Source organism: Ranitomeya imitator, chromosome 4, assembly GCF_032444005.1.
Source record: "Ranitomeya imitator isolate aRanImi1 chromosome 4, aRanImi1.pri, whole genome shotgun sequence".
Taxonomy (NCBI): domain Eukaryota; kingdom Metazoa; phylum Chordata; class Amphibia; order Anura; family Dendrobatidae; genus Ranitomeya; species Ranitomeya imitator.
In genome coordinates, this window is record NC_091285.1 from 612,427,791 (window position 1) to 612,448,698 (window position 20,908).

A 20,908-nucleotide genomic window follows, 5' to 3' on the forward strand; every position below is an offset into this window, starting at 1 on the left:
ACAGCCATTCTTCTTTTTTTTGTATATCGCTCCCTCTCCGAGTAAATAGCAATGTTCCTCAGGCTCCATGTAAGAAGCCGTCATTCCCGTGAAATGAGTCTAATTTTGAGGTAGTGAAGTTTGCAGGATTCCCTCAAGGCCTGGCCCTTTTCATGTTACTAATTTGTACAGGAAAGATCAAATAAAATCCCAGAGGAGTGAAGCAAAGGGTAATTTAAATTTAGTTTTAAAGATTTGCAGAGCTGTACTTATATCATTATGGCCTACAATTTGCAAATAAACTAGTCTCTGTGGGAGTTATAGGTAGAGAAATTGCCCATTGTTCGGCCAAATTTACAAGGATTACTGTTCCTGGTTGAAAACCATCAAACAATTACCCGCTCGGCATTCAATCAAGTCGGTTTTGCTGCAGGACAGTAGGGGTGGAGGATTGTTGTGGTAAAGTAACGACGTGTTTTATTTAAATGCACCGGTTTTTGACTGATTACAACCATCCAGTGCTCAGCGAACCATGACAAGGAGCGAAGAATATTTCTGCACGAGAGCAGGTGGTGATGGAGATAGTCTTAAACCCGTGAAGCCGGGTCCCTGCTGACTGGTACTGAGAAATTCCGTGATTACGATCACGGCAACTGGCACCCAACATACAGTATTTGAGAAATCCAGTGGAGTACGCGTCATTTATCTCCTAGAACAGAAAAATGTAATCTTGAAACAGACAGAAGGTAAAACGGTTCTGTGAGTCAGAAACATTGCTCGCTCCGAAATTGATAGAGTTAAAGAGCACAAGACTCTGGAGAGGGGTGCTGTGTATCTGTAATTCTGCAGGTTAGTCTCGTTAATATGCCGTTTTAACTCTTTCTATTACAGATCGCTTAGTTTAGGATTAAAGGCCTCTAGAATATCACATTGTAATTAAGCTTCATTCAGATGAACGTTTTAATGGAGTCTTTTTGCATACAGAAAGAAAAAATGAGGCATTTTTCATCACTGTGCCGGGTCCGATTTTCAGCAATTTTTGGTCCATGTTACCATTTCTGCTATCAGTGTGGCATCTTCTTTCCTTGAATGCAAGAAAAAAATAAAAATTCTAAGCTTTTATCCTTAAATAGTATAACCCAGATAGTACTCGGGTGACACACACTATTTGTTTTACTGACCCCTTCATTTGATTGGGCAATTTGATCAAAAACAGACAGGTAAGCAGTCCCATAGACTATAAATGTGTTCCATGTGTGAAAAATACAGATTAAAACGATGTCTGAATAATAACTTATTATGATACATTTTATCTGTGTAAGAGTGAGAGAACCTGTTTGCGATGTCAAAGGTGCCAGATTCATTGTATGATGAGCAACTAAAACCAATTCCAAGAGCAGTTTGCTTCGGATACGCGGCATAAACCGTCTCCTGTTGGATAAGCGTGGAGGTGATCTTAAGAAAAAGCTTGCTCAACTTGAGGCTTAATGGAAAATAAAAATTGGTTGCATTCACCCTAGAGCCTTCACCGAGGTCCTAAGTTGTGTCCCATTTTTGTAAATTTGTGTTGTGTCTTTGGTTTCAATATGTTTATGTTTTCTGTTTTTTAACTCTCACTATTTGTGATTTGTACAGGTTGGCTTATGATGCTTTATCTCCCTAGCATCATTTGGGACTCTGTGGATGAAGTTGAAGCAATCTCCTCCCTCCGCTCCCTTTACTCTCCTTCTTTTTTACATCCATTTATTACACTCATATGTGTGGATTCCCTTTTTTATACATCATTCATGTTGATATTTCTTTATTTATAACTTTAGATCTTTATATCCATTCAATCTTTTTTGTATGTGCGTTTTTAACATTTTGCTGACATTTTCACATCACTTCTCCTCTTTTGCAATGTGGTTATCTTTTCCCACCTCAGTGGGACTTTCCTTGTATGGACACGTGTGTAAGGGTTTTAATATAACCAATGTATGTATACACATATTGACTAATTCCATTACACCACTGGGGTGTTTTGGTTCACATGTTACACACGCCTCCATACCTGGTATCTTATCTCCTTATATCACTATTCGTTTGCACCTCTCTTAGTTTTCTATGTACTTTTATGCATTATCACTTTCACTCTCCTTCTTTATTAAGGGCATTTTGCACTCTTACCTTCCATGTCTACTTTTTCATTTAGGTCACCATTTGCCTCTTGTCACTCTCTCCTCATGTCACATACTCGCTTCCACCACTTGTTTCTACTGCATTACCTTCCAGTAAGGTTGGGGTATCTCTGCATTCTACTCTTTTACTGCTCAGTTCCTTGCTTTACCTCTTCCTGGACTTTATACATTCCTTCATTCCATCTTCCTGTGGTGTGCGCTTCCCCCGGCCATGGACACGCATCCTACTGACGTTGCTCTCCACACACACCTTGCTGATGCATCAGTGGTGGGCGTGGACCTGTGACCCCGGGTTCTGGACCTTACCGTGTCGCCGGAAGCGCCACATTAGCCACTAACCCCAGCATCATATTACCTACCATATATAAACCAGCCGGTCAACTCCTGACACCACTCCCCCGAAGAAGCACATTGCAAAACGCGCGTTGGTGTCTGCCTCTCCCACGTCTTCAGCAGGTTTTTTCTTCTTGGTCTGCCTATGCTCTGTTACTTTGGGTCATTTAGTATATCAGTGTAAGTGCCTGTACTTAGCCAGGTTCCCTCCTGGATCCTCACCTGTATTTGAATTGTTATCCTGTATATATATGTATGTCACCCCTTATCAATTCTTAACATATGACTGCTTCTTTTTAATATGTCTGTTTTGACCACTTATAAACTTTGCATTAGTGATGAGCGAGCATGCTTTCCACTATTCGGTGCTCGCCCGAGCATTGCACTGCTCGCGATGCTTGGAGCTCGCCGTGTATCAAAGGGGTTGCTTGGCTGGAACTCGGGTCCCTGCCCTACATGTTTGGTGCTCTTTAGAGAGCCAATGAACATGCAGGGATTGTCTGCCACACACTGTAATGCTGCAGCCATGTTGGTTATGGCATTACAGTGATTGACTGGCCACATAATGTCATCAGGTCTATTTCACACCAGACACGGCCATGATCGTCGTATGCTGGGTCTGTGTGTGCGGCTGTTTGCAGGTGTCTGCATGTGTGTGCAGCTGTGTGTGCAGCTGTGTGTGGGTGTCTGTGTGTGTGCGGGTGTCTGTGTGTGTGTGTGTGTCTGCGGTTGTGTGCGGGTGTCTGTGTGTGCGGGAACGCTACCACCGGTACTATCGGTCACAACACTGCGGGATTATGCTGGCAGATGTCAGCGTGATTCTGCAGCTGACTGTGACTTCTGCGCCTATCGACAATATACAAAAAAAGGTTGCACTCTATCGTGCTAAAGCATGTCTAATATGGAATACATGAAATATGAATAGCAAAATGGCTTTTGAACATTAGGAAAATATTTGAGAGACGCTTTGCACAGAATTTGATCAAATAGTGTGAGCCCATCAACCATCGTCAAGGTGGTCTCATTAAAACTGATGGGTCCCTGACCTCCCTGTCCAAATGTGAACACTTACCAAAGGCCAATGTCTGTATGCCTGGGTGAATGTGGACACCTCTGTCAGCAAGGCCTACATATGGGTTGGCTGGAACCAAGTGTGAATAGATGTAATTAAAAACCACATGGTGATGGGAGGAGTGCGCAGTCAGTAAGCGGACATAGAAATGACAGAAAAACGACTGACACATCCAAACTAGTGTGAATAGGTGCATACCAGGAGCAGCTACCTCCATACACAATATACAAAAAAAGGTTGCACTCTATCATGCCAAAGCATGTCTAATATGGAATACATGAAATATGTATTACTGCTCCTATCGAGCTATCTCTGGTGTCACTGGTAACCGTGACAACAGGTGCCGCTGACGGGAGAGTAGTATCATCTGCCGGCACCTGTGCTCACTGTTAAAAAAAGTAAAATTACATACATATTCTTTATTCACATCATACATACATATTCAGATAGAAATAAAAACACATACTAACCGCACACCAAATTCCCAACCCCTCATCTCCTAGCAATAACGTAAAATAATAAACTAGCATATACTCTCTATCCGCTATAGTCCAAGGTAATCGAGATTGTCCCACGGCGATCTCATGTGTAGGACAGTAACATCGGGAGATGTGACCGCTCTACCCGACCGGCGATGCACTGACATTAGCTAATTGCCCCCGCGGTGTATCAGCTGATCATCTCCAGTGCTGTCACTTACGGCACTGCTGCGTGGGAAAGTTCTCACACAGCGGTACTGCCATAAAGTGAGAGCATCAGAGTGATGAACTCCAGTGAACTCTCACTGCAGCTGCGTGATACACTGTGGGAGATATTAGCTTCTGTCAGTGTATCACCGATGTGACTGTTCTACATGTGAGATCGTCGTGGGACAGTCGGTAAATAGACTACAGTGGACAGGGAGTTTTATATGTTGGTTTATTATTTTATTTTTGTTGCAGGAGTTCGACAGAGTCGGGGATTAGGAGATGCAGTAATTATGGTTGATTAAGATTAATGACTTTATTCTGGCTGTGTCTTTATTGACCATATAACTATAGGATTAATAATGGATAGGTGTCTAATAGATGCTTCTCCATTACTGAACCATTGGCTTGATGTCACTGGACAATATAAAGGTGACTTCAACCCCACAAATATTGCCTCACTTGCCACCGTTACAGGGCATGTGGGAAAAGCAAGGTCCCAACCCCATTTATAAGGCAAGAAATCCCACTTATTAAACCTGACAGGCCACACCTGTGAAGTGAAAACCATTCCCGGTGACTACCTCTTGAAGCTCTTCAAGAGAATGCCAAGAGTGTGCAAAGCAGTCATCAAAGCAAAAGGTGGCTACTTTGAAGAACCTAGAATATAAGACATATTTTCAGTTGTTTCATACTTTTTTGTTAAGTATATAATTCCACATGTGTTAATTCATAGTTTTGATGCCTTCAGTGTGAATGTACAATTTCCATAGTCATGAAAATACAGAAAAATCTTTAAATGAGAAGGTGTGTCCAAACTTTTCGTCTGTACTGTATGCATTTTACCAGACTCAATGGTCATTGAGACAGGCAGTGATACTACATGATTAATGGATGCAGACAGGAGGGCATAAGTTGGAGTAGAAAGGAATATCATACAGACCAAAGAAAATGTAACATAGCCTATAAAATTCCTCAATAACCACCTCCAAGTGTAGTAGAGGCTTATTGATCTCAGAGGCCATGTATTTAGTAGTAGATATCAACTATTGCTGTATCTTTCAATGTTTCACTTCTCGGAAGTTGACTCTGACACTCAGCTTAGCTACATAGATTGTCTCACGAAAAGTATAGTTCAAAATTCAATAGAATGTGTGAAAAGAAATGTATTTGTAATATACATAAATTAAAAAGTATTGTAAATATATATTATATCAATTACAACATGATGTTTCTCCTGAGGCTGGAGTTTAGGTCCACCTTCAGTGGTGGACTCACATTCTCAGTAAATTCAGGGTTGTCAAACATCCAGAAATTCCAGGACAGTCTTTAAAAACAGGGCTTATCTTGCTTTGTCAGTAAAATAAATGTAAGGCCTCTATGATATTTTTTTAAGCAAAATAAACTTCTACAGATTATTTTGATTTTACAGTTCACGTGAATGCAGCTAATGTCTACATATCCGAATTATGGGCTGTAGACATGTATCATGTATCACTTATAACCATAATGATTTATTATGATTTTCCAATGTATCAATAAAATCATTGTCTGCCTGTGATTTGATAAGGTGTCCAGAAAGAAAGAAATAGTCAAGTTGGCAACCCTGGTCCTTGGAGACCGTTACAGTATTTCCTAGTCACATAGGACAAGCTGCTGTCTGACCGCAGAAATGAAGAGACCAAATCTGCCCAGGGACATGGAAAAAAGGCTAAAAGGGTTGAAAATGTTAGTGTAATGTCTTTAAATTACATTCAAATTGTTAAAGTAATGATGTGCAATTTTTTTTCTCAAGGTTTTGGTATAACCCCTTTAATATCATGTTGCCACCTCAATTGAATAGCCCTGGTGACACTATATGGTGATGCCATTCTTAAAACCATTTCATTTGGATTTTACATTTGTTGTCTTAAAATGTCACATTTCAAGTTTTGGTTTTAGATAACAAGGATTCCAGTTTCGAAGTCACAGTTATTACACAGTTATTTACAGTTATTAGTTTTTAGAATTTCACATAAAAGACGTGGTATTATAGACAGAAACCATTCTTAAAATTATTATATTGTTTTAAAACAAGATTTTGACAAATACCTGCACTGGCTGAATGAGTTCTAGAGAAAAAGCTCAGCTGGAAAGGTATCTGTAGAATTATCCAGTTTCATGCATCAAAAATGTTGACTCGTGATGCATATTTACACAAGTATCTGATGATATCCTATAAAAAAGAATAAGACAGTTGAATGTAACATATCAGACTCTCGCCTACCATCGAAACCTTCAAAAAGAACCTGAAGACCCACCTCTTCCGACAAGCCTACAACCTGCAGTAACCACCGATCGACCAAACCGCTGCACGACCATCTCTACCCTCACCTACTGTACCCTCACCCATCCCTTGTAGATTGTGAGCCTTCGCGGGCAGGGTCCTCACTTCTCCTGTACCAGTTATGACTTGTATTGTTTAAGATTATTGTACTTGTTTTTATTATGTAAACCCCTCCTTACATGTAAAGCGCCATGGAATAAATGGCGCTATAACAATAAATAATAATAATAATAATAATAATGTAAGGTCCTCTCTTCATGTAAGTGATTGTCTACGCTACACCAAATGGAAAGTTCCTCTGTAAGAAATGACACTGTAATCTAGCCTAAATTCTTGCCTTAATTTGACTATCTTCTCTGTTCTCTGCTCCTGGTGCTGTCAACTTGTATGCTTGTCCTGGTTACATATCTTGCTTTGGTGCATCCCTTGGCCATAAAGGTCATTCTTCTTATCATGGCATTAGGTCCTTGACTCTGCTTTTTTCTTGCTGACTTCACTGTATCCAATTTGTTTCCTTGATATGACTTGTTATTTCTGTTTTTCCATTTGTATGACCTGACAAGAGCAGCATAGATCATAGATTTCTCTAAAAGCAATGATCTAGAAGATTACTTCTTACTGAGGGAACAATTCCTCAGACTACATCTTCATCTAGCCTGTAGCTATCTGATCGCAGCTCACAGGATGAAATTATGACTTATGTTTGGAGTAAAAGTGACAACTCCTGTTTTCTTCAAATCTCATTAGACATTAGGCAGTCCAAACAGTGTTGTCATTTTGGAATTCATTGATTAGTTGAGATCTGTGATGGAACGTGACAGCAAGTGTTTAATTCTCTGGCAAGCGCCTCCATAGAAGAAATGAAGCACTTCAAGATTTTCAACAAAATCATGAGATACTCAAAACAAGTTTCTGTCTTGACTAGTAGATGAGGGCTAGAGATGCGCAAATCATTTTATACCTATTCAAATTCACAATGGTTTTGCCACAATGCAAATATTTAGGAAATCGATTCATTCCAATCCAGGAAAATGGTGGCCATCTGGTTGCCTTTTTGTTGGATACTTCAGAGGACCAAGAAGGGTTGAAAAAATAAACCAATGTAGACCTACCCATCAATCCTAGGCCCACCCCTCACCTGTCCTGCCGCTGCAGATCGTTGCCTGGTCTACTGTGTGCTTTGGGTTCTCTCGATTTTAGTCCTCCACACTTGTCATCCTTGGTCTTCTGTCTTTAATCTTCATGCAATGAATAGGCCACATGATGTGGACACGTGGGGCGTGACATATATCATGCTTTTGGGTCTGAAGAGACCTCAAAGCTTCTTAAACATCTTTTTGGAGCAGATTTCATTTTGACTGAATTTTACAAGACCAAATCGAATCTGTCAACTGATTTAATTGAATTGTCCATAAATATATTGAGGACATTTGCTCATCTTTAGTTACCAGCAAAATTACCATCAAAGCTGCCACAATATAAAAAGGAAAACAGAAGAATGCTACACATGATCGGAGAAGAAAACATTGAAATTCAGAGGCAGTACAAAGGAAGTCTTTGAGAAGTTACTCAGTTTACCTCCATTCTTCATCTTGTCTGAATCTGTGCATGTCACGTTCCTACCTGTTTGTGTGAAGCAATATGGTTCTCTTGGCTCTACTTATCCCTGATAGGTACATATATTTTAATATTAATACAATGGAGCTATAAAACAATCCTCTACTTTCCACATGTAAATGTAACCTTTTATGCTAATGATAATGACACGATCGCCTTTATCTAATCATTCTTTCTGGGATAACATTAACGAGTAGATACGCAGCATGTACCCTTTAGCTGCCAAACTGCTGCCTTTGTTGTCATGATTACAGATTAAACATGTTTTCTCTAAAACACTGACCTTTATATATGAGCAGATAGAACAAAAATAATTCCTGTGATGTCAAATCACACATACACCTAAATGTGGGAACTTTGGTAGATGGTGACCATCCAGTGGCACTAACATCATTAAGGATGTATCTCTGGCATCACTAACGCCCAATTACCTTCTAATGAGCATCTATCATGCTCCATCTGCTAGTCTACTGGGCATGTGCACAGCCAAAACTGTTTGTCCAAATAATGAGTTAGGAGCAGACATGGGGCCATATAAGTAACCGGCAGATGTTATCGGCACGTCATGTCCTATAAGAACAAAATAAATCAAACCTTCAGTAGAGATATATATGTACACTTTCCACAATACAGAAACAAAATATATCTATTTATCTATGTAAAATCTATCCATGTATCTATTATTATTGTAGTTAATTGCTATGCAGAGTTTGATTATATATACATATATATATATATATATACTAGCTGAAGGGCCCGGCGTTGCCTGGGCATAGTAAATATCTGTGGTTAGTTATAGCACCTCACTTCTCTTATTTTCCCATCACGCCTCTCATTTTCCCAATCACATCTTTCATTTTCCCCCTCACATCTCTCATTTTCTCCCTCACACCTCTCATTTTCTCCCTCACTCCTCTCATTCCCCCCTAACACTTGTCATTTCAACCTCACATCTGTCATTTTCTGATCACTCCACTATTTTTCCTCACTCCTTTCATTTTGCACTCACACCTTTTCATTTTCACCTCACACCTCTCATTTTCACCTCATCACCTCAGTATATACATGTTTGTCATCTCCCTTATATATAGTATACATCTGTATGTCATCTCCTGTATATAGTATATACCTGTATGTCATCTCCCCTGTATATAGTATATACCTGAATGTCATCTCCTTCTATATATAGTATATACCTGTATGTCATCTCCTCCTGTATATAGTATATACCTGTGTGTCATCTCCCCTGTATATAGTATATATCTGAGTGTCATCTCCTCCTGCATATAGTATATACCTGCATGTCATCTTCTATATATAGCATATACCTGTATGTCATCTCCTCCTGTATATAGTATATACCTGTGTGTCATCTCCCCTGTATATAGTATATATCTGAGTGTCATCTCCTCCTGCATATAGTATATACCTGCATGTCATCTTCTATATATAGCATATACCTGTATGTCATCTCCTCCTGTATATAGTATATACCTGTATGTCATCTCCTCCTGTATATATATGTACCTATATGTCATCTCCTCCTCTATATAGTATATACCTGTGTGTCATCTCTCCTGTATATAGTATATATCTGTGTGTCATCTCCCCTGTATATAGTATATACCTGTGTGTCATCTCCTCCTGTATTAGACCTCGTTCACACATTATTTGCTCAGTATTTTTACCTCAGTATTAGTAAGCTAAATTGGCAGCCTGATAAATCCCCAGCCAACAGTAAGCCCTCCCCCTGGCAGTATATATTAGCTCACACATACACATATTAGACAGGTCATGTGACTGACAGCTGCCGTATTTCCTATATGGTGCAATTGTTGTAGTTTGTCTGCTTATTAATCAGATTTTTATTTTTGAAGGATAATACCAGACTTGTGTGTGTTTTAGGGCGAGTTTCGTTTGTCAAGTTGTGTGTGTTGAGTTGCGTGTGGCGACATGCATGTAGCGACTTTTGTGAGATGAGTTTTGTGTAGCAACATGCGTGTAGCAAATTTTTGTGTGTCGAGTTGCATGTGACAGGTTAGTGTAGCAAGTTGTGTGCAGCAAGTTTTGCGCATGGCGAGTTTTGCGCGTTGCGAGTATTATGTGTGGTGCCTTTTGAGTATGTGCAAGTTTTGTGTGAGGCAACTTTTGCATGTGTTGCAACTTTTGTGCATGTGGCAATTTTTCCGCATGTGCAAGTTTTGCGTGTGGCGAGTTTTTTATGAGGAGAATTTTGCACTTGTGGCGAGTTTTGCAAGAGCCTAGTTTTTGCATGTGGCGAGTTCTGCGCGTGGCGAGTTTTGAGTGGCGACTTTTGTGTTTTGACTTTTATGTGGCGAGGTTGGTGTATTTGTGGTGAAATGTGTGCTGAGGGTAATATGTGTTCAAGCACATGGTAGTGTGTGGCGCATTTTGTGTGTGTTCATATCCCCGTGTGTGGTGAGTATCCCATGTCGAGGCCCCACCTTAGAAACTGTACGGTATATACTCTTTGGCGCCATCGCTCTCATTCTTTAAGTCCCCTTGTTCACATCTGGCAGCTGTCAATTTGCCTCCTACACTTTTCCTTTCATTTTTTCCCATTATGTAGATAGGGGCAAAATTGTTTGGTGAATTGGAAAGCGCGGGGTTAAAATTTAACCTCACAATATAGCCTATGACGCTCTCAGGGTCCAGACGTGTGACTGTGCAAAATTTTGTTTCTGTAGCTGCGACGCCTCCAACACTTTTCCTTTCACTTTTTTCCCCATTATGTAGATAGGGGCAAAATTGTTTGGTGAATTGGAAAGCGCGGGGTTAATATTTCACCTCACAACGTAGCCTATGACGCTCTCAGGGTCCAGACGTGTGATTGTGCAAAATTTTGTTGCTGTAGCTGCGACCCTTACAACACTTTTCCTTTCACTTTCTTCCCCATTATGTAGATAGGGGCAAAATTGTTTAGTGAATTGGAACTCGCGGGGTTAAAATTTCGCCTCACAATATAGCATATGACGCTCTCGGGGTCCAGACGTGTGACTGTGCAAAATTTTGTGGCTGTAGCTGCGACGGTGCAGATGCCAATCCCGGACATACACACATACACACACACACACACATGCAGCTTTATATAGTAGACTAGCTGAAGAGCCCGGCGTTGCCTGGGCATAGTAAATATCTGTGGTTAGTTATAGCACGTCACTTCTCTTATTTTCCCATCACGCCTCTCATTTTCCCAATCACATCTTTAATTTTCCCCCTCACATCTCTCATTTTCTCCCTCACACCTCTCATTTTCTCCCTCACTCCTCTCATTCCCGCATAACACTTGTCATTTCGACCTCACATCTGTCATTTTCCGATCACTGCACTATTTTCCCTCACTCCTCTCATTTTGCACTCACACCTTTTCATTTTCACCTCACACCTCTCATTTTCACCTCAGTATATACATGTTTGTCATCTCCCTTATATATAGTATACACCTGTATGTCATCTCCTGTATATAGTATATACCTGTATGTCATCTCCCCTGTATATAGTATATACCTGCTGTGTGTCATCTCCCCTGTATATAGTATATACCTGTATGTCATCTCCTCCTATATATAGTTTATACCTGTATGTCATCTCCTCCTATTCATAGTATATACATGTATGTCATCTCCTCCTATATATAGTATATACCTGTATGTCATCTCCTTCTATATATAGTATATACCTGTATGTCATCTCCTCCTGTATATAGTATATACCTGTGTGTCATCTTCTATATATAGCATATACCTGTATGTCATCTCCTCCTGTATATAGTATATACCTGTAGGTAATCTGCTCCTGTATATAGTATATACCTGTGTGTCATCTCCTCCTGTATATAGTATATACCTGTATGTCATCTCCTCCTGTATATAGTATGTACCTGTATGTCATCTCCTCCTTTATATAGTATATACCTGTGTGTCATCTCTCCTGTATACAGTATATATCTGTGTGTCATCTCCCCTGTATATAGTATATACCTGTGTGATCTCCTGTATTAGACCTCGTTAACACGTTATTTGCTCAGTATTTTTACCTCAGTATTTGTAAGATAAATTGGCAGCCTGATAAATCCCCAGCCAACAGGAAGCCCTCCCCCTGGCAGTATATATTAGCTCACACATACACATATTAGACGGGTTATGTGACTGACAGTATGTGACTGACAGCTGCCGTATTTCCTATATGGTACATTTGTTGCTCTTGTAGTTTGTCTGTTTATTAATCAGAATTTTATTTTTGAAGGCTAATACCAGACTTGTGTGTGTTTTAGGGCGAGTTTCGTTTGTCAAGTTGTGTGTGTTGAGTTGTGTGTGGCGACATGCATGTAGCGACTTTTGTGAGATGAGTTTTGTGTGGCAACATGCGTGTAGCAACTTTTTGTGTGTCGAGTTGCATGTGACAGGTTAGTGTAGCAAGTTGTGTGCAGCAAGTTTTGCGCATGGCGAGTTTTGCGCGTGGTGAGTTTTATGTCTGGTGCCTTTTGAGTATGTGCAAGTTTTGTGTGAGGCAACTTTTGCATGTGTTGCAAATTTTGTGCATGTGACAATTTTTCCGCATGTGCAAGTTTTGCATGTGGCGAGTTTTCCATGAGGTGAGTTTTGCACTTGTGGCGAGTTTTGCGTGAGCCTATTTTTTGCATGTGGCGAGTTTTGCGCGTGGTGAGTTTTGAGCGGCGACTTTTGTGTTTCGACTTTTATGTGGCGAGGTTGGTGTATGTGTGGTGAAATGTGTGCTGAGGGTGGTATATGTGTTCAAGCACGTGGTAGTGTGTGGCGCATTTTGTGTGTGTGTTCATATCCCCGTGTGTGGTGAGTATCCCATGTCGGGGCCCCACCTTAGCAACTGATCGGTATATACTCTTTTGCGCCATCGCTCTCATTCTTTAAGTCCCCCTTGTTCACATCTGGCAGCTGTCAATTTGCCTCCAACACTTTTCCTTTCACTTTTCCCCATTATGTAGATAGGGGAAAAATAGTTTGGTGAATTGGAAAGCGCAGAGTTAAAATTTCACCTCACAACATAGCCTATGACGCTCTCGGTGTCCAGACGTGTGACTGTGCAAAATTTTGTTTCTGTAGCTGCGACGCCTCCAACACTTTTCCTTTCACTTTTTTCCCCATTATGTAGATAGGGGCAAAATTGTTTGGTGAATTGGAAAGCGCAGGGTTAAAATTTCACCTCACAACGTAGCCTATGACGCTCTCAGGGTCCAGACGTGTGACTGTGCAAAATTTTGTTGCTGTAGCTGCGACGCTTCCAACACTTTTCCTTTCACTTTTTTCCCCATTATGTAGATAGGGGCAAAATTGTTTGGTGAATTGGAACGCGCTGGGTTAAAATTTCACCTCACAACATAGCCTATGACGCTCTCAGGGTCCAGACGTATGACTGTGCAAAATTTTGTTTCTGTAGCTGCGACGGTGCAGATGCCAATCCCCGACATACACACACACATACACACACACACACACACACACACACACACACACATTCAGCTTTATATAGTAGATATAAGGAGGATTATAGCAGTATAATCAATGGGAGGTATGTGTCGCAGAGATGGCTGCTCCCTGCGATGCAGCCCGTGTATTTGGCTTTAGTGCACGTGAGCACTAAGATGTTGTTTAGTGTGAACTGGGTCCAGGTTGCGGGTAGCTATGAGAGATGGGCTGGTCTGGCTACCCATATACCTCCCCCGTGGGTGTGGTTGAAGCTTATGTAATGGAGGCTGTTGTTTGGCACAGGGGTTGTGGCTGGAGGTGTGGAGACCTCCATGGTATGTGCAGAGAGGGAGAAGTCTTCCTGTGTATGTGGCTCCAGAACAAGCCTGAGTGCTGGACATTACCCAAGCCTGTGTGCCCACAGGCCTGAGGGAGCAGGATCCTGCCAGGACCTGTGTGAGGTCAGGGTCATGTGACCTGGCCATGTGAGTTAGTGGCTGATGGTGTCTTGGAAGAGCAGGAACTCCCACATAGCTTTCGGAGGAGCTAGAGGACTGTACTATGGACACCGATGCTTTGTTTTTTGCCTGCCCTAAAGGCTGTTTTTCCTATCTGTCGGTGCTTCCAAGGTTATGAAGCAAATAAACTCATATGGACTTTGAAAGGAACGTGCCTCCTGTCTTCCTCCTGATGCACCTGAGTGAGTATAATCCCTAATATATATATATATATATATATATATATATATATATATATATACATATATATATAATATAACGGTGGGAGCGTCACTCTGTCCGAAGCCTTTATAGACTGCGCAAGCGCGACACACCGTGCCTGCGCAGTCTGGACCAGAGTGACGCAGCCGAACTTACTTATCTCCCCCACCAATATACCGGCCATGGGGGCTCCACACACCCGTTCATCCCCCATAATATAGCGGCCATGGGGGCTCCATGCTCTGCAGCTCTGGTCAGGGTAGATGTAGAGCCCAGCGGAGCTCCAGGACCTTCGATGATGTCACCAGCATGTGACCAGTGACACAAGTGGGCGGAGTCAGCCCTCGCTGTGCTGGCTGCAGGGGTGCTGTATCCATTATAGCCAGCGCCGCACTCAGGCAGTAAGTACAGCCACACTCAAACAGTACACCCACACACTCAGCCGCACTCACGCATTACAGCCACGCACAGTATAGCCGCACTCAGCGTGGCTGTACTGTCTCAGTATAGCCGCACTCAGCGCAGCTGTACTGTCTCAGTATAGCCGCACTCAAGGCAGCACAGCCGCACTTAGCACAGCCGCAACCAGCACAGCCTCACTCGGGCAGTAGAGCCGGAAAAAGATGGGAGCAACATATGGCAGAATTGAAACAGGAACAGGCAGAATTGGTGCAGCACATTACAACAGAATGGGGGCACAGGATGGGAGCAGCACATGACAAAATGGGGGTGCAGGATGGGAACAGCACATGACAGAATGGTTGCGCACGATGGGAGCACCACATGACAGGATGGGGGCAGGATGGGAGCAGCACATGACAAGACGGGGGCGCAGGTTGGAGCAGCACATGACAGGATGGGGACGCAGGTTGGATCAGCACATGACAGGATGGGGGCGCAGGGTGGAGCAGCACATGACAGGATTGGGGTGCAGAATGGAGCAGCACATGACAGGGTGGGGGAGCAAGATGGAGCAGCACATACCAGGATGGAGACCATATACCAATATAAATGCTCACCACCCGGGCGTAGAACGGGTTCAATAGCTAGTATATATATATTACACTGTAGCTAACTAGCATCATAGCACTTTCTAGTTAATTAGGGATGGATAGATGGATGGATGGATGGATAGACAGATAGATAGATAGATAGATAGATAGATAGATAGATAGATAGATAGATAGATAGATAGATAGATAGATAGATAGATAGATAGATAAAAAAAGAAAAATTGAAGAAGCCCCAGCAAAATGCTTAAGAGTACCAATCCTCCCAGGCAATTACCAAACCTCAGTTATAATATAAAAAACGGAGGCAGCGCACCAATTAAAATTATGAAGAAATAGGTGATTTAATGGCCCATAGTGATTGCAACATTTTGTTTCAAAGAAAGAGATAGTTAGAAAGAAAGATAGATGGATAAAGGGCTTGCGTCAGCACCCGACACACCCAGCCAAGTGCCGGGGCCCTGAGCAGGCGAGTGGGCCTCCTGTTGTCTTCTACGTCCTCTGACTGTGACGTTTTAGGTCAGAAGATGCGATGACTTCACATCTGTGTACCCTCTGCCTGAACAGTTATTGTGCAGAGAGCTGGAAGACGGAGACCCTGAGGCATCTGGAGCGGAGAAGCAACCAGCGAGGTGAAGTATTTCATTTTTTTTTTAAATATTTGGAGCATCTTATGGGGCCAGTTACATATGGAATAGTATATGGGGCAATTATATATGGCACATCTTATGTGGCCAATTAAATATGGAGCATTTTATGGGGCCAATTACATATGGAACAGTATATGGGGCCAATTACATATGGAGCAGTATATGGAGCAAATTACATATGGAGCATCTCTTGGGGCCAATTACATATAGAGCATTTTATGGGGTCAATTACATATGGAGCAACTTATGGGCCCAATTACATATGGAGCAGTATATATAGCCAATTATATTTGCATCATCTTATGGGGCTAATTACACATGGAGCATCTTATGGGGCCAATTATATATAGAGCATCTTATGTGGCCCATTATATATGAAACATCTTATGGGGCCAATTACATTACATATGGAGCATATTATGAGAAGAGATGAGCGGTGTTCGAGTCAAACTGTTTGCCAATTTCAAATTCGAGCAGTTTTGGGCGGTGTTCGAGTCGTTCGTTGAACTCGAACAATTTGCTTAAAATTCGGCTGTTAGAGTTTCTGTTCAATAACTGTTCGTTCACCAAAAGCCTAGCTTGATTTGCACATTAAAACTGTTTATCATTGTTAATAGACTGTTTCAGTATATAGTGGGCGGGTGGGGGGCGGGGGATAGATCTGTGCTGAAATAACGCCGATCTCCATTTTTTTTTTCTTTCCTGCATTTACAGTGGGGTGGTGCAGTCTCTCAGCCTATCAGCAGTGCACACACACACAGCAATGTGCATGTGATGCACACAAACAAGGGCATGTGTCATTGGCTGTGTATGTCACATGTCCTTGCCCTATAAGAACCAGCCATTTGCCCCGTCGCCACCATTTCTGCACTCCTGCAGCTTAGTGTTAGACGGCACCGCTGCTGCTGTGGGCCCTATAGAGTATAAGAGTGTGAATTGCGAGGGAATTGTCAGAGAGATAGGTTTAGGGAGTCGGGAGGAGTCGGGACTAGTTGTAATATCAGCCCTTTTCAGGGTAGGTTACAGCAGTTCCTAGCACTTTTTTGCCAGGCAGGTCTGTGCCAGTGCTGTGCAAGTGTTTGTCACAGCATTTGATGGAATCTAGCTCAGCCAATCCCAATGGTAGGACACTATTCGTAGGCACAGGTAGTAATCGGAACGCCCCCTCAATGTCTGTTTTGGCCATTAGGGTGCCCCTTCCCAACTTCTTGACCCGCCTGATTGCCTCGTCAAAGGAGGTACAGTACATAGCACTGTACTTGGTTCCGTGTCAATGTTGTCGTTTACGGACCTGCCCCTTGGATATGAGAAATGGTGGATTAGTCTGAATTGGGTTCCTTTTTTGGCACAACTCCCAACGGGGGTACCACTACGTCTTCTAAGGAAAGTGTTCTGAATGGACCCGCCGCCATTCTATTTTTTTTTGTCACGACGTCTGGGTGTTGGTAGAGTGAGTTTACATTTTTACTCCAGCCTTTCTTGATTTTAGAAGGGCATGACATGCCTATATCTGTGTCTCCTCCTCCTTTTACTCCTCCACCTCTTTTCTTTTCGCATGACTATATGTAGTTGTGACTTTTCCATGTGTTTGTTGTGTCTTCTGAGCAGTTTGTCAGCTTTTGGACACCTTTAAAGGTGTTTTCTATGTGTTTTCTATGTGTTTGTATGTGTTTGTGTTTGCCTGCCATTGGTTTCAATGGGGTTCGACGATGTTCGTCGAACGTTCGACGAACATTCGTCGAACACATCCGAGTTTGACGAACACATCCCAGTTCGACGAGCCGAACTCGAACACTAGGGAGGTGGCTCAACACTAATTATGAGGCCAATTGCATTTGGAGCAGTATATGGGGCCCATTATATATGAAGCACCTTATGGGGCCAATTATATATGGATCATTATATGGGGCCTATTCTGTTTGGAGCAATATGTGGGGTCCATCATATACTGGAGCATTAGATGGTGCCAATCATATATTTTATGGAGCATAATATGGGGCTCATTAGACTGTATGGAGAATAAATGGTATCCATTATTCTGTATGGAGCCATATATGGGATTCATTATTCTGTATTGAGCATTATATGGGGATCATTCATTATACTATATGGAGCACTATGTGGTGCTCATAACATTGTATGGAGCACTATACCGTCTGGTTTCTGAGCTATTGATATCACTCATGTAGTGTAAGAAGTGAAATATTTGGCATTGTATTATTCCTATAATTCCCTGCCGTATTTGTGCATCATGAATTCTGAATTATGTGTAAAAGGGGCCCAATGAGACTCTTTCGCCTGGGGCCCATGGAAACCTGGAGCCGGCCCTGGATAGATAGATAGATAGATAGATAGATAGATAGATAGATAGATAGATAGATAGATAGATAGATAGATAGATAGATAGGTAGATCATTTGCATTATGCCACTGTTTTTCTGTGTTTTTTTTTAACGAACACATTGGAAAACCACAATAAATCATTATGATTATAAGTGGTCCCTGTCTACAGCCCATAACTCTAATATGAAGACATGAGCAGCAATCAGTGTAAAAAGATAATTACAGTAAAATTAATCTGAAGAAGTTTAATCAAGCTTAAAAAAATTATGCAGGTCTCAATTTTTTTATGGACAAGGCAAAAAAGTCCTCTATTGTTATGGATTGTCCAGGAATTTCTGGATGGTTGTCAACCCTGACTTGAATATCTGCATCCTAAGTGCTACGTGCAATTACTATGTCAATGCCATTGTCATTATGCTTTGGGCCTAGTACTGTAAGTGAGATGCCCACCAGGGCTGTGGGGTACTCGGTACCGGGTCCGGTACTTAAAGGGGATGTCACTGTGGGGCGACCCAGTCCGTGGCACTGGGCGCCCAAGTATATTGGATGTTCTTAAAGCGGTTTTGAATAAAGTTTGTGTTCGTGACGCCACCTGTGGTTCTCGGTCAGAGATGAATGACGCTACTTGAAGGGGTCCACTGGAGTGATGTTATGGCAGCTAAGATGGTATAGCTTCCCACAGGGTGAAGCTGGGTCCCCAGGGCTCCCGGTGTATAGATGAAGATAGTGGGTAGTGTAGCAAGTAACAGAGGACACAGGTTTGCAGTCTCTTTACCTTGTTTACTGATGAATTCAGGCAGACACAGTCCAAGGCACCAGATCACAGGTACAGGTAGGGTCAGGCTGGCTTGGAAGCGAGTTGGGAGTCCCCTTTACCAGGTGGAGTTAGAAGCCTTCCCTCTAGTGCTGTGGTGTAGTTCCTTGCTGCCCTAGGCCTTTCAAAAGGTCCTCATGTGTTCTCTCTGTCCTCCTTGTAGGTAGGACACTAACCCCTATGACAGGTGGCTCAAGCCTTTTTACAGGGTCTCTATCATGACCTGGGCTCTATGCGCCACTGTGTCTCCAGGTGCCAGGGCAGATAGGTGACATATAATCCAGCTGTCCTGCCGGTTTCTGCTTTGAGCCATGGAGTTCCTCACAACCTCTGTCTCCCGGCTACCGGTGTCTACGCTCTGTAGGGAGGTAGCCCAGTCGCAGTTGTCCTCCCCAGTTCTCCCTCTCCTGTGCTTCACTTCTCCTACATGCTCTCTACAAATCGTTTGGCTTTCTCTCTCTTTCTTTCCAGGAGCTGCAACACTTCTCGTGGCTGCACGGCCCCTCTGCCCCCTTCTCTGTATCTCTGACAGGAACTAACTGACTTTCCCTCCAAACCAGAATATATATAGGGGAGCCACCTACAAGCTGGATCAGAGCTCCCCATTCTGGCCTGGAGTGTGAACATGTTGCATGCTTGTGATTACCTGCCAAAAGAGATCTTTCCTCGCTTCCAAGCTTGACAACACTCTCCCGTGAGGAAAGCAATGCCACTGTAACAACCAGGAACCTGGGGTGTTACATATTTGCAAGAGGTGCCAAAATGCTGAGCCATATGAGCTGGTCATAGAAGTGAAGACTGCCCTAGTCCAGCTGCCACAGAAGACTGGACAGAACACCAGACTAGGGCAGCATGGAGCTTTTTTTCCTCTTCAGGTGCAGACTCAGGCAGAAGGAGCACGTGTTCAAGAACAGTATATGGGCCCTTTGCAGTTCAATTTTATGTCTCTGACAAGAGCTGAATGCTGCTTTGGTGGTGGAAGTGGGGACCTCTTAGTTCTTGCATGGTATGGTATGGTATGTCCACCTCTCTATCTATCCTTCTATCTATCTATCTATCTATCTATCTATCTATCTATCTATCTATCTATCTATCTATCTATCTATCCAGGCTCAGACTGGCCTGCAGAAGAACAGGAAAATCCTCTGGTAGGCCCCTGTGAAGAAGTGCTAATGAGTAGTGCAAAAAAAAGGTATCACCTAACCATACAAGGTAGCCAAACTAATATTACATAGACATATGAGCAGGGTCAGACTGGGCCACCGGAGAACCAGAGGATTCTCTGGTGGGCCAAGGCCCTGACACCTGCTGGCATACAGGTTCAGTAGCTGCCTAGGGCCCCCTCTGCTCCAGGGGCCCCCAGCCAGTGGGGTGTCGCTAATAGCGGCAAACCATGCAGCTACCATGAGGGCTCCCGGTTCCAGTGGAGCAGCAGCTTGTGGCAGAAAGCCTAAGCCGATTCCCGCTGCTAAAGTGAAATGAAAATTCACACTTCCCAACGCCCCCATGGGCGTCGAGAGGAGTGACTTAATTTCACTTTAATAGTGGGCAGTGTTAGCCGCAGGCTGCAGCTAACACTGCCTGCTATCAGGGCCAGCAGACCATGGCCTCGCTCCCCCAGGGGCAACCCAGCCCACGTGGCTGCTACGGGGCCGTAAGCTAAGGGGACCCATCATCAGTGCCACCCCCCAGTGCGTGCCACATTCTAATGGAAGAGG